At 34.0% G+C, this 24,273-nt stretch overlaps 1 long non-coding RNA gene across 3 annotated transcripts in view; it reads right to left on the bottom strand.

Annotated features, from left to right (window-relative positions):
* The window catches only part of LOC141496117 (uncharacterized), a 49,134-nt gene extending 25,316 nt beyond the window's left edge, over window positions 1-23,818 (bottom strand). The window contains exons 1-2 of one of the 3 annotated variants that reach the window (XR_012470941.1): window positions 23,747-23,818; window positions 4,721-4,813 (exon numbers count right to left, since the gene is read on the bottom strand). This is a non-coding gene — a long non-coding RNA (uncharacterized LOC141496117). Of the gene's footprint in view, window positions 1-1,819; window positions 1,942-3,151; window positions 3,363-4,720; window positions 4,814-8,423; window positions 8,495-23,746 lie in introns of those variants that run through there. The other 2 variants (XR_012470940.1, XR_012470939.1) reach the window with 2 other exon arrangements.
* Between the last annotated feature and the right edge of the window lie 455 nt (window positions 23,819-24,273).

Genomic DNA, 24,273 nt, shown 5'->3' with positions numbered 1-24,273 from the left:
AACATGGAAACAGAATTCTGAAGAGGATGGAGCCCCAGGAGGATAAAGTGATCAAAAATGTCAAATGCTGCAAAGATTCAGAAGGATGAAAACTGAAAATAAAAATGTCTTGAAATTTGGCTATTAGGAATTTCCTTTGGATGGTGGAAATCATCTAGATATTCCTGTTTGCACATGATATTATAGTGATTACCAAATGTAGAGTCTCCCAGACAGTAATATATAATGAAAAAGAGTTGATCTGACCACACACTCTGGAAAACGAACGAACAGTGTCTATTGGCTACAATATAACATGCATTTAAATGGATTCCCTGAGGATTTTATCTAAGAGAATATGTATCAGGGATAGACAATTTCAAAGGTGGCAATGGCATAGGCAGGTAATTCAATAAGGTGACATGAATGTGCCCTCTTCATAAGGCAGCAAGGGAAAAAATTCCTGTTATAAAAATTGAAATTTACTCAAACTGTGGTCAATTATCTATGTACAAAACTACTTAATTCTGACATCTGCTATCGAACAAGTTGTAATTTTCTTCCCTTAGGTTACTTTTTGACAATATGGATCAACCACTTACTTAGAAAAAGGTGGATGAATTTATTAATAGATTTTTAAACTGCTTGTTTAAACTGCTTGTACTATATATGACAGGCAGTGAAACTGCTTGTTAAAAAATCATTTCATGATTTGTTCAAAGTATAAAACAATCCAGGGAGTACACAATCCATAAACAAATAATTTTCTTACTACAATGCATTTGCACAGTGCAATGAATATACTTTAGTAAGTACATGATGCAATCTTTCATCTGAAAATGTTAATCACTAAAATTCAGCAATTTTCCAAAGTAGCCATGAATAAATATGGAACTTTGAATAAGACAGCAATTCAGAGAAGAAAATGGTGCATTTTAAAATGAGGTTCATTCAGATGCACTATAAATTGTCAATATGGTGCATTTAGAATGACCTTTTAGAAAAAGATTGCATATGTATTTGAAAAGGTATGGAAAAGAAGAAAGAGTGCCATTTTAAAATCTTATTGCAGCAACAGCCTTTGGATAATCACCAAACGAAGAAGTAAACAAACATGAGGAATGGCTGAGACAAGTGCTTTGGTACCAAAAGCATTATGGTGAACTGAAATATATAATTTTAAGAGAAATTAATGTTTTGTGAAGTATGTAGATTTTACTTTGTGATTTTAATATTGAAGGAAAAAGATAAGGAAGACTAGGTAGATTTTTCTCTCATTATATAATCAGTGGAGTCTACTGAAATTCCATGATTAAATGTAATTCAGTGGAAAGAGTTACCAGATGGGGAAGCAGAGGATATTTGGCTTCAAAACCTGACTCTTTGTTATTTCCAATCATACCTTGGCCTTCAGTTTCTTCAACAACAAAAAAGAGAAACTTGAATGAGATGTCTACTAAGACTTTTTCCAATAATAAATATAGTATATATATATATATATATATACATATACATATATATATATATATATATATAATGATTCTTGGAGAAATTTTAAGCCTTATTTCTAAAATTCTTGCAGAGTTTAAAGAAATAAAATAACTATGTTATTGATTAAAAGAGGAGAATGGGAACTATGAGTATATTACCAATAGAGGAATTTTTAGCTCAGTAATAAATATATCTATGTAGCAAAAATTGAACCACCTATTGCATGAATTAGATGAACAATTAACTGAAAAATGTAAATGCATATCTATCAAAAATATCTTCCATAAGAAAAATAAAAATGTCATTAATACTAGGAATGATAAATGAGTAATTGCTAAAAAATCAATACCTTTAATTGGTCCAACAGTGTATGACTAAACTTCCCAATCCAGAGCAATGATGAAAAAAAGGAAAATAATATGATGAAATATGATGAAAATTATTCTAAAATTCTCAATCAATTTCTAGGAGCTAGAAAAAGAAAAGAAAATGGAATGAAGCTGCAGACTCTCCACATTTCAACTGAAACAAATGAAAGTGTCAAAGCAGAGCCAAGAGATTGTGCTGTATCCAGTGCTGTATCCACTTTGCCATCTATGGTACCTTTCTCCATGAAGAAGAGAAGAGTAGAAGAACAAAGGAGAGGAAGAAGGCTATTGCAAAAATCCATGGGAGAAGTGATAAGGGACTAAACTAACAGACTATCTGCAAATAGACAGAAGGGGGCATATTTGAAAAACAATGTAGAGAAAAAAATACAGAATTGGGAAGAGCGAAGTGTTCAGATTAAATTTGTCCTGGGTGATTTAGAGAATAGTAATTTCTTTAATAGCAGAGCAACACCCATAAGAAGGGTGGGATGGAGATGGGAAAAATAGCAAGTTCTGTTTTGGCAGTTTCTGTTTGAAAAGACTCAAGAGCTTCCATTTGAGATGTCCGTTAGGTGTGGTCCTAACCCAGACAGTGAAGACTGTTAATTCAAGTTCAATGTTGGGATGAAATGGGACACTCATGATTCTTCACAAGTTTACAAAAGGAAATTTTCTTGGTTATTGTCATAGAAGGGATATTCAAAAGGAATACTTCACCATTTAACTTTCATAGATATGGCCTCTACATAAAAACAAATCTGGTCAACCTATTGTGAATCCTGTTTTCATGAGAAATCTGGGCCATCATTGAAGGACTATGACTTCTCTTGAGAGGGTGATTTTATCCCCTTATATGACCAGGAAGTCACATCATTTTGCCAGAGACTACTAGGAAGTTTCATCAAGAGGTAAGTTTGAGCATTTCTCCACTATTATACACTTCAAGCTTTCTAGTCTTTTTAAGGGGAGGAGGGAAAAAAAAAAACTATTTTAAACCTAATAGACATTCAACCTATCACAAAATCCAACAGATAATTTGGTGATAGAAACTTGAAATCAGGAGAAAGACTAGACTTAGATATCTAGATCTTGGAATTTTCTTAATACATAAAGACAATAAATTAACATACAAATACTTATCTCACTAGTCCCTTGGATGAAAAAAACAAAACAAAACAAAAAAACCTTAGACTTTCCTTTGGTTACCTATGTTCAAACCAAGTCATACTCTCCCAATCATCAACGTTACTACTAAGATCCATCTTGACTTAACCCTTTTCATAAAAGCAATCTCTTATTAAAAGTTTTACCCATAATCATTTAAGAATCAAAGAGAGATGATTCCATATATAGTCAGAAAGCCATTTCTTCAATCTGTCACATGCTTCATCGAGTACCACATCTCTGCATCTAAAGGAGTTTATGCTTCAGATAAATCATTTTCCCAACCCAGAAGAGTGAGGATGTTGGGTTCTTCTACTCTTCTCTTCTTCATGGAGAAAGGTACCATAGATGGCAAAGAGGATACAGCACTGGATTTGGAGTCAGAATTATTTGAGTTAAAGAACAGCATGAGATACTTAGCAACTAGATAGTCCTGGACATTCTGTCTACCTCAGTTTCCTCAAATAAAAAATGGACCATGAAAGTACCTACTTCAGAAGGATGTTGTTTGTATGAAATGAGATAATATATATTAAGTGCTTGGCACAATGACTGGCTTATAGCAGATGCCTAATAAATTCCATTCTCTTCCTTTTCCTTCCCATAGAATATTGTCAGTTGCTAACTTTAACATTCCCAAGGAATGATATGGAATTTGAGAACACAGATAAACATGGCTAAGAAAACAGGGAGTGAAGTTCACCTCCAAATATCTTTCCCCTCCTCATCCCATCCTTAATTCCCCTCATCCAAGATGGTGGCAGAAGATGATGAGAAAGGCCCTTAATCTCAGAGCAGTTTTAGAACATATATACATGCAAATGCAGTTAGAGTACTTAACCTTTTGGGTATTATAGATATCTTTATCATGACATCTATGAATACTTTCTCAGAACAATGGTTTTCAAATACTGAAACTTAAAATACTGAAAAAAATGAAGTTAGAGTTCAATGAACATAATGAACTATTTTTTTTAACTTATCTAACTTCATGTTGATAAAAGGTTGAAAACCTCTGAGTTGGAAGCTTGTGAGCATGTCTACAGTCCCAGTCATAGGGACTTTTCAACATAGTTGGTGAAGACAATCTTAGAAAGGAATTTTTGGTGTGCATGAGGCAGTGCCCTTTCTACAACACTGAAAGGTACTTATGAAGGGTACTAATTCATTTGCCTCTGATTTTCTTACTACACAACTTACTATGAAGTTGTATAGGTTTCAGGTAGAGAAAAGAAAATGAAAATATTTTCCATTGTATCTTCCTATCCTACTAAACTAGATTTTAGTTCAGTAGAATTCATAATCCTATGCAAGATATGCAATGCATGTTTCATTTTAGGTTCATTTCGATACTTGAGAAGATTAATGATTTGTATTTACTCCAAAGGTTTTTAACCCAGAATCTATAAACTTAGTACTAATTTTATATAGTTGCCTCTATACTTGAAATAAATATAAACACACACATATATGTATATATACATATAAATCTATTAGATGAATTTCATATACAGCTATATTTCTATGTTTTCTTTGCAATTATATGTATTTTACATTTTATACTATACATTTACTATTTACTTATGAAATGTTATGTTAGGAAGAGATCTGTAGGCTTTACCCAGATGCCCTAAGTTTCCATCACACACACACACACACACACACACACACATATATATATATATATATATATATACATATATATATATACATACCCTTATACCAATCCAAAACTTTTGAATTTTCTTCTATTACTGTTTGTGTTGCTTTCCCCTCTAGGGTAACTTAATGGCATAGTATGATGAAACCTATATTTGAAAGAGTAAACAAGTATACCATCAGTTTATATTTTGGGTAGGTGGCACATGCTTAATCAGTGTGTAGCATGAATTCTCTGTTGATAGCCAGCAAACACAAATAATTTATTACCTGCACATCTCCATTTCAGAATCTATATAGAAAATAGAAAATGGGAATTTTTTATGCTAGTGTAGAAAGAAAATCGATCTGTCGCAGAATGACAGATGCTGATTCTGTGATCTAGGTATCCATAATCACAGAAACCTCAAGAAGAGAAAACTAAACTGCATTTGAATTAAGAAAGAGAAACTTAAAAGAAAATGGAAAATTTGGAGAAAAGTCACAGGCATTTTTGATTGACCCACCATAGTGTATACAGTGTATGTGCACTTTAAATTGAACCTGTGATTTCATCAGTGTTACAGAAATAAAAGTAATAATAATACCACTTTAAGTTTTGCAAAGCATTTTACTGTTGTTTATTTTCACTTATTTTCATAACAATCAGTGAGGCAGGCTGTAATTAATTACTCATTCCTATTTTATAAATGAGGAAATAAAAGAGGTCAAGTGACTTCCTAAGATCACATAGTCAGTAAACCTAGGAGACAAAATTTTAACTCAGGGATTCCTGATTCTGAAAGGAGATCCCAGGAAGGAGCTAGTTCTTGCAATGTGGACCTGTGCTTTTCAACTTTGAGTCTGAAGCCCCGTCTCTGATCTCTAGGAGGTTAAATGACTTGTCCAGGATCATATAACCAATAAATGTCAGAGGCAGGAATTAAACCATGTCTTCCTCATTTTGAGGTCAGATCTCTAACCACTGCGCCTGACATTGTCTTGGTATTGCTAATTATAATAGAAGAAAATCTCAGGCTAAAGCCTAGCCATCATCTTGAAAGGAAATATCCCATAATGATGAGTTCAATTAAACTTGTCCAAGTATTTGATTTGCAGAACTAAGATTGGGTCAGCTCAATTAGTTTCCTAACTTGGGGAGTCTAAAGAAACATACGATTGCATCCCAACATTTATTTCCTATTTCCTTGTGGGTACTGGGCATTCTCCAGGCATAGTCAATGGAAGGAAACAGCTTCTCATCATGGCTGAATTCTAGACTCCAATAACTATAGCCAAGTATAGTCTGTAGACATAATCACAAAGACAGGGACACAGGGAGCCCTGAAAAATGTAAAATGAGCCTCCTCACCAAGCTTTCTATCCCTTGTTCTAGCAAGCTAAAATTACATTTATACTTTATACTGATTGTATTTTTGTATTGATACATTTATTCTGATATTTAAGGATAGACTATAGTTTCCAATTCAAGGTCAATTTAATCTACATACTGAAATTGCTAATGGTGATGCTAATGCAAAAGGCCAATAGTCTGATATTATTTGGGGATAGATGTTCTAATTGAATAAATTTTCATCGTCCCCCCCTATTTCTCATGCATATCACTATGGAATTGCTGAATAATGCTAAAATATGAAAGCTTCGGGGCTTAAGCTTAGACTCTTACCTTCAAAAATATATTTAGATAGAGGAAAAAGAAACACCATGAAACAAACAGTATTATTTGGAAATCAAATGGCTGGCATGGTGCTCCTTAGAAATATTTAAGCTCTTAAAATCTGGTTCTGCTTAGTTCTTAGAGGAAAGACATCTATTGAAAATTTCAATAGCCAATGATAAAAAAAATCTAAGCAGGGCCTCATTTATTTTCCTTTTCAAATTGAAACAGGAACAGAGGAAGAGGAGTTTTTTGAGCCCTTGTACTATCTTTTCTATGTCTTATTTTATAAAATATTTTACTTAGTTGATTATTAACAATCAATAAACATTTTCACAGGTTCTGACCATATGCTAGGCACTACCCTAAATTCAGAGACAAAAGCAAAACAATCTTTGCTCTTAAAAGGCTTAGATGATGCCAAAGTAGACAATATAGGCATATATAAAGCATATGGAAAATAAATATAAAGTGATGAAGAGAACACTAGAAGCTGGCAAGGGGAGAGATCAGGATAGGTCAAATGTATAATATGTAACTTCAGTTGAGCCTAGGAAAAGATGAAGAATGATCCAGAAGGAAGACTGAGGAAAAAGTATATTCAAAAATATAAGAAACAACCAGTGAAAATATAAAGATATCAAATGGGAGCTTCATATATGAGAATATTGAAAACTACTTTGTCTATATTGTAAAGTACAGGAAGGAAAGTATTGTAAAATGTCTAGAACTGTAAGCTGGCATCACTTGGAAAGAACTTTAAATGCCAACCAGAATTTATATTTTATGCTAAAGGTTATAGAGAGACACTGGAAATCATTGAGAAGGAGAATAGCATCGTCAAATTTGAACTTTTGAAAATACATTTTGGCAGTTATGCAGAATGATGTGGGATAAGATTTAATATACTGAAGCCAAGTGGGAAGTCATCATAATAATATAGGAAAGAAGTCATGAGGTTTTCAAGTAGGGATTGGGTTAGGTGGAATTAATCATTCTAAGAGAAAAAAAAAATAACAAAAAATAATCCAAAACAAATAGAAAACAATAATAAAAAACAAAAATAAATGGTTTTAGAAATCATCTTTCCATTTAGATAGTTTTGAATATAAAGATAGAGGAGAAACAATATTGCAAATTGGGATAGGTACCAGATTTAGAGTCAGGAAGATCTGACCTTTTACTCTCAATAGCTCTGGATCCCTAGAAAAATCAGTTGACTTCTATGAGCCTGCAGCAAATTTCAAGTTGGACTGGTTAGTCATAGATGGGATGCACCCTGCAATGAAAGAAAAAGTTCTAAAACTCTCAATATGGGCAAAAATCAATTATTTTGTGCATTTGAACGTAGGCATGCAAGATGTCCTCAGAAGTCAGTCCTTCACATCAGATCAGATATGTTGCATACTTGAAAAGTGGTGTTCAGACTTCTTGGGACCAAGTCAATTTAGCTTTCTTATGAAAAAGGCTTTAAGAATGTGTTTATCGCAGAGAAGCATCATCCTCTGCATCCATTGGTTGGAATGTTATGAAAGCGTTCATTTGACTGTGTAGGACAAAGTAGGACAAAGAAATCCTCCTAGACCCAAAGAGACTGGGGACCTGTCAGAGAACAGTTACTGACCAGAGCTTTGCAATGTGCCTGCAAAGTTCATGAAGTCGCTGAGGAAGATATTTGCAGCTTAGGTATGCAGGAAGAACATGAGAGAATGGAGAGATGAAAAGTGTAGTTTTTCCAGTGCAAGTAAGCAAGAAAACAAGACGTCTGTGTGTGTGTGTGTGTGTTTGTTGTTTCTCTTTTGTCTCTGTCTCCTCTCTGTCTCTCTGTCTCTATCATCTATCTCTGTGCCTTCACTGTCTCTGAATCTCTCTGTCTTTGTCTGTCTCTCTGTGTCTCTGTCTCTGTGTCTCTGTGTCTCTGTCTCTCTGTCTCTCCCTCTCTCCCTCAATATCTCTCTCTCTGGCTCTGGTTCTCCCTTACCCAAAAGCAACTGATGTGACTTAATATAGACTATATTACTTTAAAAGTTAAAAAAAAGAAAGAACCTATCATTTAGTGAGTCAAAACAAGTCAAATGAAGAAGCATTTGTTAAGTACTAACTGGTTAGGGATCAATACATCTCTGGAAATGTAAATACAAACACAAAGAGCTTGTTTATATTTGAACTGAGGAAGACAACACTTAAAATGGAATTGAAAAGCAGAAATAGGGAGCAGAGAATTGAAGATCACAAAGAAAATCCTTCCAAGGAATTATTACATCACAACTGCCTGCCCCGCCTACACTTCTGCAGATCATGGCAGCCTTCATGTTTTTCTCCTGATTTTTATAAGTTGGTGTCAAAAATAACCATCACTTGGTGTAGAAACTCCTGATGATGAACATCTCCTAACTTAGTTCAACTTATCCTTAGATTAAGAGACAGAGTCCATGGGTGGCTAGGTGGCAAGTGGATAAAGCACCAGCCTTGGAGTTAGGAGTACCTGGGTTCAAATCCGGTCTCAGACACTTAATAATTACCTAGCTGTGTGGCCTTGGGCAAGCCACTTAAACCCATTTGCCTTGCAAAAACCTTAAAAAAAATCTTTGAAGTTTCCTGTTTGGTAGCATCTGCAAGAGTTTTGTACTCTTCTGGAAGATTCTTTGAGAAGTCAGTTATCTCCTTTTCAAGATTAAGAAATAGAGTATGATAACAGTAGAAATTGGTTACTGGCAAATAAAGATAGAGACTGGAACTGTTATTTCTTTGTTATAGGTAAGTCCTAGGTAAGGAAATCAATCATCAGATCCTCAATCTAGGTATCATTCTGGGCTCCTCACTATCTTTCATCACCATCCCCTCATCCAATCTGTTGCCAAAACACCTTTTCAATATCTCCTGAATCTATTCCCCTTTTCTCATACAAACTATTTCTATAGCCTGCTCATGAGTCTGCCTACTTCAGAACTCTTCCCATTCCAACCCATTCTCTATTGAGCCACTAAAGTGATTTGCCTGAAGTCCAACTATGTCATACTTCTCTAGTGAGAAACAGGGCCTACACATAGAAGACATTTAATAAACATTTATTGGTTACTTACCAGTGTTAATGTCTTTTATGCAACTTATAATTTTAGAAAGTTGCCTGAATCATTGAAAGGTTAAAGAACTTTCCCAAGTACACAAAGATATTATGTGCCAAAGGCAGAATTTGAATTCAGTTCTTTCTGGCTTCTAAGATTAGTTCTCTGTCTCCTATGTCACAATATCATGTGGTCCATAATAAATGCTAAATAAATAAATGCTTACTGATTAATTACTAAGTTACCCTAGCACAGAGGTGGGAAATGTCCAACCTGTGGGCAGTAGAAGGTCTGCAAAATCATTTGTTCTAGAACTGCCACAGAAACCATAGGCAGGACTCAATTTTTTTTTTAAATCTAAGAGCTTTTTAAGAAAAAAATATTTTGACCAAATATAGTAGGCTAATTTTTAAGTTCATAATTTTATATGGCCCATGAATGATGTTATAAATATTCAAACAGCCTTGGCAGTTAGAGAATTGATCTTCAATTCTAGGTCAATCCCTTCAAACCCTGTCTTTTAGATCTGGGGCAAGAAGTCAACCCAGGCTTCAGTTTCCCTCTCTGGATGAGCTTGAGTTATGTTATCTCTAAGAAGTTCACGTCTACTTCTTCAAAGCTATTCCTTAGCCATAAGAAATTCAGCGCTTAGTTCTAAGTCTTCTCTTCTGTTGTCTAGGTGTGTTATATACTAATTTCAATAAACATTTTTTGAGAATCTATATGATTTGCACTGTGCTAAGTACTGGCAATACAGAGACAAAAACAAAAGTATATGCCTCAATTAATTTATATTCTACTTTGGGAAAAAAGTGATCAAGAAAGACCTTCTTGTAGGAAATGGTTCATGGGCCAGGGTTTGAGGGATTCTATCTGTAGAAGTGGCCAAGCAGTAAAAAGGCACAAAACAAACCCCATAGAATATCATATATTAGGGCAATGAAAATGGAGTCATGAGTCATATTACTGTGCTGTTCATTGCAGAATGGATTTGGGAATATAAGCAATAATTAAGTAAAGGTTCAATCCCATCTAATGCCATCACTATGAATGGAGTCAATTGAATGGAGCCAATTCTTTCCCCTCACTAGACAAAAGTATCAAGACATGGGTATCCGAAATGTGTGACGTCTTCATCTATCCTAAAAGAATTGGGGGTGGCTAGGTGGCGCAATGAATAGAGCACCAGCCCTGGAGTCAGGAGTACCTGAGTTCAAGTCTGGCCTCAGACACCCAATAATGACCTAGCTGTGTGGCCTTGGGCAAGCTACTTAACTCTGTTTACCTTGTAAAAAAAAAACCTAAAAATAAAAAAGAATTGTACTTGTTTTATGACTTATTTTTTTTTTTTTATAATTCAAGCTTGGCCCAAGGATTGATTCATGAAGAGAATGGAAAGAAGTCAGTATTTTATAAATACTACCAAGTACTAGAATTTTGATATTTTCTGCCTTTGTAACTCTAGGAAGCCTAGGATTGTGTGAATGTTGAATGTGTAAGTAGTGAATTGTCTAATACATAAAAAGATGTACCCACAAAACCATTTGTTTATCTATGAACATTGTTGTACACATATAGGCTATATGATGCCATATTGCTAGACATAAAAAAAAAAGAATTCAGAATTAGCAGCAACTGACTCATCACCTATCCTACAAGCCCCCCACCCCCCAACCCCTTACTCTGGACCAAACTTCTCAGATTGGTGAGTGATATCAACCAGGGCTGTGACTAATATGCAACACAAAAAATCAAAGTTTTTGATAACATTTGAATTAGTGATTTGGGGGGAAATATTTTATCATAAACTCAGTCTTAAGCTCAGATAGCTTATGAAAGCAAAATCAAAGCCATTGTCTTTGGCAGAGACCTTAGAGTTCTTAGCACTGAGAAGATATTGTTTTGTGTATGAGTCCCACTTTGGCATTCTGTTGAAGTCTAAGGACCCCTTCCTGAACTAAATGTTTTTAAATGCATAAAATGAAATGCATACAAATATATTTCATTTATAAAGGAAGGCAACTATAAGTTAACAAATTTTTTAAAGGATTGTAGATTAAGAACCTTTGATCTACTATTATTATTGTCATTTAGTCATGCCTGACTTTTTGTGACCCAGGGACTCATATCATCCCAATATTGTTCATGTGATTTTTGGCAAGGATACTGGAGTGGTTTGTCATTTCTTTCTCCAGTGGATTAAACAAATAGAGATTCAGTGACTTGCCCAAAGTCTCACAACTAGTGCCTGAGATCAGATTTGGACTCAGGTCTTCCTGACTCCAGACCCAGTATTCAATCCACTGAGTTACCTAGCTTCCCTTATCTAGTGTTACCCCCTCATTTTACAGATCAAAAAAAAGTAAGGATCAAAGTCTTTGATTTATATATAATGACAAAAATTATCTATTCCAACATAATGTTGTTTTCACAAACATGTTGTTTCAAGGTAAACTAAGGTGGAATTACACTTAAGAATAAGGGTTTGGAAGATACTATATAACTAAGAGTTAAATACCAAGAAATTAAAGGGGAGGCAAAATCACAGATGTTAACAACTCGTGCAAGCAGTCAATATTTCACTGTTTAGAAACCTGTAGGGTATGGAGTTATATTCTGATCTAAGTTGGGGCGGGGAGTGTTGCTCTACTTGTCTTTCATATTTTCCATTGCCTTACTCTATTGACCAGATTTTATATGGCTATATTGACTATTGATTGTAGTCAAAAAAAATTCAGCGATCTGCAGGTGAATTTTATCCATGGTTTGTGCAGAGAATGAGATGCTTCAAATTCCTGTGATCACAGATGGAAGAAAAAATATACAAAAGAGGTACAGAAGGTCTCCCTCCTTTTCTTTCCTAGGGGAATGAGCATTCCTCGGTACATGGAGTAATCAAATAAAACAAATGATAGATTCACTTGCCATGACTCACCAAGTAAATATATTGGTTATTTAAAACAGGACTGTATATTATTATCAATGTACAGTATTTTTTGCAATCCTGAATCATTAAAACTATCCCCCCAAGGAAATAGAAAACATTAACAAAGAAGCTGGGGGGAAACACAAAATATGATAATAAAAGAAAGGAAAAACAATAAATTCTGAAGACTGAATAAATCTCAGGATATGTATTTTCTGAGTAATTCTAAACTCTACCAGTGGAAGTGACTAGAATCTGGGATATTAGTTGACAAGGGGATTGAGTTGCATTTCAGAAAATAGATTTTCTCTATTTCAGTGGAGCTTCTACATCTCTGAAATACACCTTTAGTGTTTATCTAACACTTCATTTTTTATTAGCTACTCTTCACAGCAACCCTGTGAAGAGGATTATTGGATTTTGTTTTTAATCTCTGTCAATTCAAGCAAAGGGGAGTATTGAATTGAGACAATTATCCAGATGATCCAGGGAAAATACCTTTGCCTCAATTTTTTGAATTTTGAAGGAGAAGTATCTGGGTCATGAATTTATGAAACAGAGTAATTTTCCCTTTAATTTTACATATTAAAATTTAAGTAAATAAAAGAAAATAAATACCAAGTAATAAAATTATTTGCTCTAATCAAGTTTCAGTGTTCTGGAGTTTATCAAGTTTTACATCAGGATAAAGATCCAGAAGCAATTCTGATGTCAAGAGTAAGGAAATTGTCATTTCTCCTCACAAAATATAACAAACATGCCTGATTATAAACCATGATAAGCATGTCAGGTAACTAAAATGATGAGTAATAGCTGATGATTTATATGATTCTTTGAAAAGACTTGAGAAAAACTCTGCATACATAATCTCATCTGACCCTTACAACAATCCTTTGAGGCAAATCTAACAAATGAATTAGGGAATACCTACTGCAAACATGGGAAGCCTTACCCCAAGAGGAATAGGCAGATGAGGACAGTTTTCTCTACTGGCACCTGAAGAGGCACAATGGAACATGTAGAACTTGATTAGACATTGAAAACTCCAAGGTCATCTACTGCTTCCCAGCCATCATCAGTCATGTTGATTTTTGCCCTGCCACTGGACTTTGATGATTCTAGAAGAGATAACTTTATGTAACTCTGCCTCACTTAAATTCAATTCAAGTCAGGAGCAGTATTTGAACCAGTTATGAACCATTCAAGGTTCATTTTACCACACTGGTTATTAACACAACAGATCATAGACTGCTCAGATGCCCCACTGGTACCATTCTCTATGCCATTCTCAAAATTAAAGAATCAAGGGAAAGTTTCCAATGCATTGGGCAAATGTTCTGTGGAAGATCCATGGAATTTTAGGGACAAAACCACAATTAAATGGGGGAAGCCTGGGGGTTATAATAAGCCCTAAGAATTCTTATTCTTGGAGAAATATGACAGAAGGGAAAGAATTCAGAACTTGAGGCCAAGAGTTAGGGATTGAACTCCCTATTTACTTTGTTACCATGGTTAATTTAATCTGTTAGCCTCAGTTTTTTCATCTATAAAAAAGAAAAAAGAAAATAGTTCTTAGATTATTATCTTTACCAGGTTGTTTGGATGGCATTAACTTTCTAGCAGTATTTAGACTGGGACAAGTATCCTCAGCCCTGAGTTGCAAGGGCACTTAAAGATCATATAAGATTTAGTCATCTTCAGCAGTACAATAAGAATAGCTCAAATGTATATTGGCCTTTAGTGCTTACTAAGCACTTTACATTTTTCAGCACATTTGATCCTCATATAAGCACTTTATGAGGTATTTACAAGGGCAGGTAGGTGATGTAGTGTGGATAAAAGAATCCTACGCTTGGACTCGCTAAGACTCATCTTCCTGAACTCAAATCTGGCCTCAAACACTTGGTGACTATCTAACCTTGAACAAGTCATTTAACCTTGTTTGCCTCAGTTTCCACATCTGTAAAATAAGCTGGAGAAAGAATGGTAAAAATTTCACATGGGATTATGAAGAGTTAGACATGACTGAAAACAACTGAGCCTCTCAGACTCAGGAGGCTGCCAAAGATAACAAAAGAAGAAAATAAAAAAGGTTGGGAGAGCTTCAGGAAAACTGGTACACAAAGACATTGTTAGTGGAGTTGTCAATTGATCCTGCCATTCTGGAAGAAGCAGTGTAGAACTACATTCAGAGCATTATCCAATGTGCATTCCCTTTTACCTGCCAAATTATAACACTCTTGGCTTTATATTCCGAAGACATCAAAGAGAGAAAAGATATATGATGTATGTGTGTGTGTGTCTGTGTGTATTTTGTATTTTGTATTTTGTAATTTGAATTTCTAGATTATACAGCTATGCATTTTATTAAAGGCTATATTTTTTTGTTGCAAATTTGATCAGTTGGGGGAAGAGTGAAAGTACCAAGAAGAATAGATGTATCGAATGTCCAGGTTGTTTGAAAAAATAACATAAAAATCTTAATAAAAGTATTTATTGAACACCTGTCATGTTTCAGGCAATATGTTAGATACTTGGGATAGAAGTACAAAGAATGAAATAATCCCCACTTAAAAAGATCTTCAGTACTAATGGGAACACAACAAGTTTGCATAGAGACCAAATAGAGAAAATATAAGTATAATAAATACAAATAAAAAACACTCATCAGAACAATCGAGAAAGTCTCACACAGGAGGCAGCTAGATGGCACAGTAGAAAGAGTACTGAACTTAAAGTCTGAGACTAGAGTTGAAATCTAGCTTCAGACATGTATAGTAGCTGGGTGATCCTAGGTAAGTCACTTCACTCTCTTTTGTCTTGCTTCCTTATCTGCAAAATGAGGATAATATCACTTACCTGCAGAGTTTATTACAAGACTCAATCAGACAACTGTAAAATGTTTGGCACCTAATAAATACTTTATGAATATTAGTTGCTGCTATTATTATACTATTAATATTTTTATTATTTTATTTTTATTAGAGTGTGACACTACTGATCTAGTCCATCTCATCTATCATTTTACTAATAAGAAAAGTGAGGCCTTAAGATAAAGGACTTGTCCAAAAGCATACTTATTTTGTTTCCATGTAGTAGAATGGCATAGGAAAAAGATACTGCTGTTTCATGTTAAATTCCAGTCCTGCTACCTACTTAACTACCTCCTTGGTCCTTGATACACTCTTTGATAATAACCTCTTAAATAATTTCTTTGTGTGACCACACATGCATTCCCCAAAATACTTTTCAGCTTAGAAATTTTAAACAAAGCCATAATGTCACTGAAATTTCAAATTTTAAGGAAATATACAGAAGATTTCATCACATTCATTACTCTTTTGTTTAATATTATCAATATCCCTCTTATAATTTTGTCTTGAATCTCTTTGGGTCTCAGTTTCTTTATCAGCAAGGTGATTATGGTCCTTGACAAGTAGCCCTGACACTAAAATCCCTGGAGCAAAGACCATGCTTTAGGGAACTAATACATTCAGTTCAGCAAAGTGTCACATTTTACTGACCCCAGGCATATTGGATATTTAAACTACAGACATCTTTGTGTTACCACACATATATTCCCCCAAATAATCTTCAGTTTAGAAACTATAAACAAAGTCATACTGTCATTGAAATTTCAAAATTTAGGGAAAAATAGAGGGTTACATCACATGCATGGCTCGTTTGTTTAATATTATCAATATCACTCCATCATTTTGCTTTCCTAGTATAAAATCTCCATTTCTGAGCTTTAAAAAAAATGCTTTCCCGTTAATGTTCAGCAGCTGTGTATACAGTAGCTAGACAGTTACTGCTAACTTCTGTATTTTTAAATAGCTTTTTTTTGTCTCTGTGAATGCACCAGTTTGCGAAGGCGCTATTGGAAAACATCCCTGCAATTTGAGCATCCTGTTAAGTGAAGATAAAAGAAAACATGGAGATTGAATTCTCTGTCATCCCTCATTGATTGTGATTTATAGCAAAACCAAATATCCCAGAGTAGTCCTTGGGGTAAGATACCCCAAATTTTTGTACATGTTGGAAAAAAGCACTGCAAATAACATTGATATTTCAGTATGATGTTGTCTGTTTTGTCTAGGAACATACTCTGCTTTTAATTTAAGAATTTCTTCTTTCCATTATATGAGCAAAAGAAAATCAGGAATTATGAGTCCTCTCTTAAAGCTTTAGAATTCCTTCCCTGTCAGCATTCCTACTTTGCATTGAAACTCTCCTGCCTTAATTGTTTTAAAATGCCATTGTTTTCTATTGGACTCATCATAAAAGTTGTTTTCTTCAAGAGAAACAGTCAATTTCAAAAGGGAAGAAAGACATATAGTGCTTTTGCTTGCTAGTGACAACAAAGAATAATAGTGTAGTTTCCAAATGTGCAATTCAGTTATAAAAGACGGATAACAGTTATAGCCACTTTGTTTAAAGATGCACCATACATTACTAAATACAGATTTTATTCATGATGGAAAAATTTATTTTAACTCCTAACCTCAGACATATTTTAAGTCATATTTACTTATGAATAGCTGAAAAAGTGTAAGGTCTTTTGTGCTACAATTTGGGTAATGTATATCTATTTCTTTCTCAATTCCAGGCTTTCATACAGGTGTCCCTTGATTTCTAGAAATACTTCCTCATCACTTCTGCACCTTAGCATCCTTATCTTCTTTTCAGACTACTTGCTACACCTTTGCTGATGTCCCATTCAGCCCCCAGTTTTTCTTGCCCTCTCATCTTATCAATATTCTTTGTATTTAATTATCTGCATTCATGTTGTGCCTTCTTGGGCAAGGACTTTAATATCCCCAGAGTCTTATTTCTTGGATATAATAGGTATTTGATAAGTATTTCTTGAATTGTAATAGCAACTTTTGCTTCCTGTTTATACCTTATGATGCCTTACGATCTTTAGATTTGAAATTCGTAAGTTCTAAATCCTACTGAACTCAAAGAGAATTAAGTAAAAAACTGAAGATTTATTCTACTGTGATGTAACATAAATGTAATATATATATATATATATAAAAATAAAACATAATTTAAGAATAAAATAGAATATAATGAATATAAGAATAAAATAGAATATAATGAAATGTAAGCTCAGGAATATATTTTTTCTTTGTATTTCAAGTCCCTAGAATAGTACCTGGCACAGGGAAGGCTTTTTATAATTACGTGTTGATCAAAAATACAACTAGATATAAAGTAGTATTCTATTTTTCTATCTAATGATCTTATGGCATAAAATCCTAGGACAATAAAATAATCTTAAAACTATGATACCTTAGTTCTTGCTTGACCCAATATTTCTTTATATATCCAGTCAAATATCTTTAAGTATATATAAATATGCTTTGAAGATACTTGAAGATTTTTAGACATTTTCTTATACATATAAAAATCATATTCATATTTAAGTTTGCTGTTTAAATATGCTGCTTAAAGATCCTTAAAATATAACTCATGGAATTGCCATATCAAATTGATATCCCGAGGACTTTTAAACATTTTTCTGCAATTTCATTTCCAAGTCTCTTTCCTTGACCTTGAAGTTCTGCATTATTATTTCATCAATTCACCTGACACTTGTAAGTATACTTGTATTCTTTCCCCTGCATTTAGTCTATTAACGCACATTTTTCAATTGAATAGAATATTCACCTAAGAATGGGAGATATTTTTTAAATCAAAGTATGTTAACTAGAGTTCTTTATCAAATGACATGAATAAACTACTCTGAATTAATATTACCCAGTGATATAGAAATAGGGCATATTTATCAGATTGCAAAATCCATGCGGAGAAATATATAACCTGAAAAACAAGTAAATTGCAATTCTTTTTCAATTTTATTGTCTTCTTCCCCCCCAAAAAAAATAGGTTTGTCCCATTTCCCAAACAGAGCTGTATTAGGTTCCATCTTAACTGTAACCTACTTGCTACAATATCAAATTTAATGATGTGATGAGTGAGTAGCTCAGAACTGTATCTCAATGCTCACTTAATCACAACTATCTATGCAATAATTAGTGCTTCTTGTCAAAGAGGACAGAGATTCTAAGAAGTGAAAAGGGAAAACATTGAGTCTATGTACATTTGCTCCAAAGATTTGTTGTTTTTTGTGCTCTCCAGGACTCTACTTGATAGAATTTTCCATCAAACTCACAGGAAAGAAGTCTTACAAGTGACTAACCTTCAGGAATTCTCTTTGACAGTGCCTCCACACAACATTCCATCTCCTCTCACCATATGTTTATGTGATTTATCTACCCTTTCTGTAGGATATTTCCTTCTAACCTACCTCTCCTAGACGCTTCTTTCCAGTCTCATTGAAGACAAGATCTCCTTTAAAGACTTTCTTTGTTGCTACTGTTTCCTCTCCTTCCCCAAGAACTAGGAAACCATTATGCATATTTTTATTTATTTGTTTGCATTGATACTGTTTTTCAATCAGTACAATAAGTATCTCGAGGCTAGGACATACTGCATTGTTCTTTGCATTATCTAGTATAATTTTTTTGGCACAGGGTAGGTGCTGAATAATGAATGAATGAATGAACGAATGAACGAATGAACAAACGAATGAATGAATGAATGAATGAATGAATGAATGGATGGATGTCCTGCAGCTGCTTCCTGAAATTGGGCCAGTAGGAGTTTACATGCCTAGTATTTAGATATGCTACAATACACAGAACCCTGTCTTATGATCTTTCATCATCTTATCTCTTTTTTGATATAGTTTTGGGGAAATACCACCCACCAGGTTACAACTGCTACCTCCGTCCTCTCTTTCCAAAATCCAAGTTCTCTCTCTCACCTAATCCACCTTGGGCCATTTCCTTTGATCTCACAGCAAACCCTGGATGTAGGGCAGCAGACTGATTCCTTCACTCACATTTATTTGAAACAAATTGATTTTTCTTTCCTATAACCTCACACAAAGCCATTGACTCCCCTGCCATATAGAAGAGCTTCCAACTCCTAGATCCAAGTTCTAAGCCACAAAGTTACAAATGAAAAGCATGAGACTCCTGTTCTTCTTGAGCTGCCCCTATGGAAAAGTAAACTTTTTTTTCTTCTTAGATAAATGACTGCATATGAATTTTCTTTTTAAATTTAGTACCACAGGATCCCAAGTTCCTTCTCTGTTTCCCCAGATAACACTTGTCCTATTTCAAAGAGCCATTGGGTAGAAAGTGCTTTTCATGCTTTAAAGTATAAAAGAAAATTTGAGATATCACTATTCATTTGACTTTTCTTCCATCAATCTACCAATGACTACACCATCATCTAGCTTACATTTCTCCATCTCAACAACAATATAATAATTAACTAGTTGGGAACCATTCTCCAACAGTCATTGGAATGAGCAAATCAAAACTATCAACATTTCAGCGTGGGAAGGGAACTCAGCATCCATCTACTTCAACTTACCTGAAAAATGAATTCATCCACAAAATAACCAACAAGTAGTCATTCAATTTTTGCTTGAACACCTCACCAAAAGGGGAATCCACTACCAACCAAGGCAGTTCACTCTACTTCGGGGTGGCACAAATTGTTAACAAGGGGCAGATAGGTGACACAGTGGCTGGCCCAGGTTCACACAGCTACTAAGTATCTGAGGTCATCTTTTTAATTCGGAAAAATGAGTCTTTTTGACACCAAGTCAGGGCCTTTATCCACTAAATCATAGAGGCACCTCCAAAGTTTACAATGACCCAAATCTTTTATTAGAAAGTAGTTTTTTTTCTGGTACCAATTATCTTGCCATTTTTGAATTCTCCATAGACTTGAGTAAAATTTAGATTTTTAACTCAAAAAGTGTACTCATTTGTGCTGTGAACATATATTCCCAAACTGTTTGTTACTTCAACCATAAAATGGGAATATTTTTAATGTCATTCATTGAAAAACAAATTTTAAATAGCAGTTTTAACAAGAAGCCTGTGTTTCAGAGTTCTGTGTAAGAGAGAGAGAAAAAAATTTAAAGATTAATAATTCAGGCCCTGCAGCAGCAGAAAGAACTCATGTGTAAATGCTGTACATAATTTGAAATAAAATTTCCTAGGTCAATTTTTATTGTTATTAATCTTACATTAATGCCGAATATTGATGAGTTTCTCAGGTGAATGATTCATTTTGAGACTGTTCTTATATTGGGTAGTTACTTAATCCCTACTATGAACATGACTTGTATAAAAGTCGATTATTTCATCCTTATAACAATATGGAATACAAGATATCTTTTCTGAAAATTTAACAAGTTGAGTCTGGGGTTTTGTGTCAGTCTTAAATAGAAATGTAGAACACTAAACCATATTTAAGAATACTTGTAGAGTATATATTGTCTCGGAATGCTACTTATTAACATTATGCTGCATTGCATTTTATTTTATTAATATTTTCATCTGGATCAGCATGCATTTTGGTAATATTGTAGGTAACATTCATTTTGTGGACCACGTGCCTGATACTTATGAGTAGGAATATCAGTAAGAAGACCAAGACAAAGACTTAGCTCTAGCATTTACCAACTAACTATAACATCAATGTGAGATCAAAATGCAATCAATATTAACTATTTTTATGATCACACATATATAATACAGAGCAGACTGCTTAACATTTCAGGAAAAAGGAAAGGGAGAGAGGAGAATTTAGACCTCAAAATTATTTTTAATATAAAGGTTGAAAATGTTAAATTTTACATGTAATTGGGAAAAACAAATGATTTCTAAGTTGCCAACAGAGATTTTTAATTCAGTAATGCTCTTTATTTGGACCACAATTCAAGATTTATCTGTTCTTGACATCTATTTTAAAATTAAATTTTCAAAAAAAAGAAAAAAATACGCAACGTTAATCTCTCTGAGCCTGAGTTTGTTCAAATATGTAAAGTGGTGCCAATAGTACTGAAATTAAACTATCTCATAATACTATTTTAAGCATCCATCAAAAAAAAGTTTGTGAAACAATACCTCTTCAAATAAAATGTGAGCTCCTTTACGACATAATAATAGAATTCTTCATCTTTGTATCCCCAGTATCTCTCAAAACAAATCTGTCAAATTGTTGAAAAGAATTTGTTTCATCATTTATTCAGCTCTGACATATTATTAGCTTGAATTAAATCCTGTTCACCTCTACCTCCCAGTGGTCCTTTGTCTCCTGAGGGGGTAATTCCTTATTCCTTACCTCCCTCCAGTTTCTGGTCACCTGTAACAAACAGGTCTTTTATTAGGCTTGGTCAATTAAGTTTAATCATTCAAGCTAGTTTTGTGCAAAAATATAGTCTTGGCACCTAGAATAAGACCCTTCATAAAATGCTTTGCCCTCAGAGCCATACTACCTGGGGCTATTTAAACTATTTGTTTTTTTTCCCCTCATTTTAAAGTTATTATGGATATTTTGTGCAATATGCCTAGAGGCCTCCAAGCAAAAGTAACAGTCCAAAAATGGCAAATAAATAAATTCAGGGAGCAATTTTGAAGGAAATACATGAACAACACAGTTTGAAATTTCAATAAATAGCTATTTTTCCCCCTCTCTTATTTTAAGTGTTAGGTTGCTCATTTTCCCCAAAGACTTTCATTAGCGTTAGCAAGCACTCACTGTTCAGCCATGAATTCTTGTCATAAGTGCTATTCAGAGGACATCTGTTTGTAGCATTTCTTTTCAGTTTTGAAGAGGAGACACAAAGCTTGCTGAGAGGGGATAGCTACTCAGAGTCCCATTCACTTGGGAGCTCTGTAAGCCTGCCCTTTGCAGATGTTGAAATCCTGTGTTTTCTGTACAAAACAGATGCTCCCGTTGCATCACATGCAAGTGAATAACCCTGAGATATAGAGGGAAGAGTCTTGTGATGAAGTAGGGAAGGAAGATGTCTTTAGGTTTCAATTCTAATAAAAATAAGCATTTGTTTAACCCTTAAAGGAACCAAAAAAGCACAATGAGTAAAAAGGACCATATAACTAGATGCAAAATGCAAACTAAATCTTGTGTACAATCTATTCAATACTAATCTTTAACTACATTGTGTATATTTTATATTAAACAGTTTTCAAAGCAATTTTATTTACATATATATTCATAGATGGTGCTGATACTGTCCCCATTTCTCAGATAAGAAAACTAAGACCCCAAAGTGGAAATGACATGTTAGGACTTACCCAGCTAACAATGGACCTACTAGAACTCAGTTCTCCTGATTCAAAGGCCAGAATTAATTTACTAAGCCACAGTTAACACTAAGTGCGTTTTGCTACAAACAGGTAAGTCTTTGGTTGTTAAAGTAACAGTACTTATATTTTATAGTAATTTCTGAGAAACTGAAAAATCCTTCAAATACCCATATAATAACCAACTAAAAAAGTAGAGAAGGAAATAATTATATATTGAATACCTGCCCTGTATCAGGTTCTTTATAATTATTGTTTCATTTTATATTCAAAATAAACTTGGGAGGTAGAAGCTATAATCATCCCCATTTTACAGTTATGGAAACTGAGGCAGATATAACTTAAATAACCAACCCAGAATCACACAGTTAATAAGTGTCAGAGGAAGTTTAATAGAGTTTAATAGTTTAATAGTTTAAAGAGAAATGAGCAGAACCAAGGTAACATTGTACACAGTAACAGCAGTATTGTTTTAAGAGCAGTTTGAGTGAATAATTTATTTGGACTATTAAATGACAAATTGAGTTCAAAAGATCTATTAAGGAAGATGCTATCTGCAAGCAGAAAAAGAACTGATAAATAGATGTAGAAAATGATGTTATACATACACAAATACAGATATAAGGAGAGCAAGTTATATAGATAATAACCTTTCAGTTGAATGTGTAAACCTATTTTTTATTATAACATGGAAATGCTTATTTTATTCTATAAGCTAAAAATAAAATATTACCATTTTAAAAATTAAAGAACTCAAGCATTTTTCATTCTAGGCCCAAAGCTCTATCCACCATATTACCATTATCCCCATTGTTATGTAACATTATTTTCTATACTGGAAATCATCCTGCCTCTTGTTTTAGACTAGGGAATAGGGAACAATTTTTTCATTCAGAGATCATTAGTATATTTATAATATCATTCAGAGGTCATACGAAACTGTCAATTTAAAAATTAGCCTGATAATTTGCCCCTAAAAAAACTCCTAGATTAATTGAATTTCAAATGCCACCTGTGGCTGCCAAGGTAATGCCAGACCAAATGATTTCTCTGGTTCCATTCCCGTATCTGATATTACCTATGTGACTGCATTCAAGTCTATGAACAGGCTAAGGTCTCATTTTCATCATCTGTAAAAGGCAAGGGCTAGACTAGATGGACTCTGAGATCCTGACCAGATGTAACTATGATCTTAAAATTTGTTTTACAAAGGAAGAAACTGAGAGTAGACTTACCTGGATAAAGCCACACAGCTACTAAGAGCAAGCAGTAGAACTGGAGTCCAACCTATAGGTCACTGAATATTAGGCTTGAAGAGATCTTAGAGGCCAGTTAGTCTAACTCTTGAAGAAGAAAAAAAAACCTAGAGATTCTAAGGATCTTATGAAAGGTCACACAACAGGATGGTATTCCCATTTCCTCTTCATTAAATACTCCATTTATGCTAATGAATGTGAGGTCTGAGATTTGAAAAGAAGTGAAACCTTTTGGTAAATGAGGAAAGAGAAGCTCTAGTATCACAGTGGTAAAGTAACAGAAGAGGGGAAGCTAAATTCTCAAACCCCAATCCTGTGTGTTCTCCACCATGACTTTATGCATATTTCTAATCATCTACATTACATATATATATATATAGTATATATATATATATATATATATATATATATATTCAGGATGTTATGAAAATTGAGAGAGAGAGAGGTTCAGATCATTCAAAAATATTATTCATACCATTCTGCCATTCTGACTAGAGGATGGGAAT

The sequence above is a fragment of the Macrotis lagotis genome, chromosome 8, assembly GCF_037893015.1.
Source record: "Macrotis lagotis isolate mMagLag1 chromosome 8, bilby.v1.9.chrom.fasta, whole genome shotgun sequence".
In the NCBI taxonomy this organism is placed as follows: domain Eukaryota; kingdom Metazoa; phylum Chordata; class Mammalia; order Peramelemorphia; family Peramelidae; genus Macrotis; species Macrotis lagotis.
This window is presented reverse-complemented; position numbering and strand designations above follow the sequence as displayed.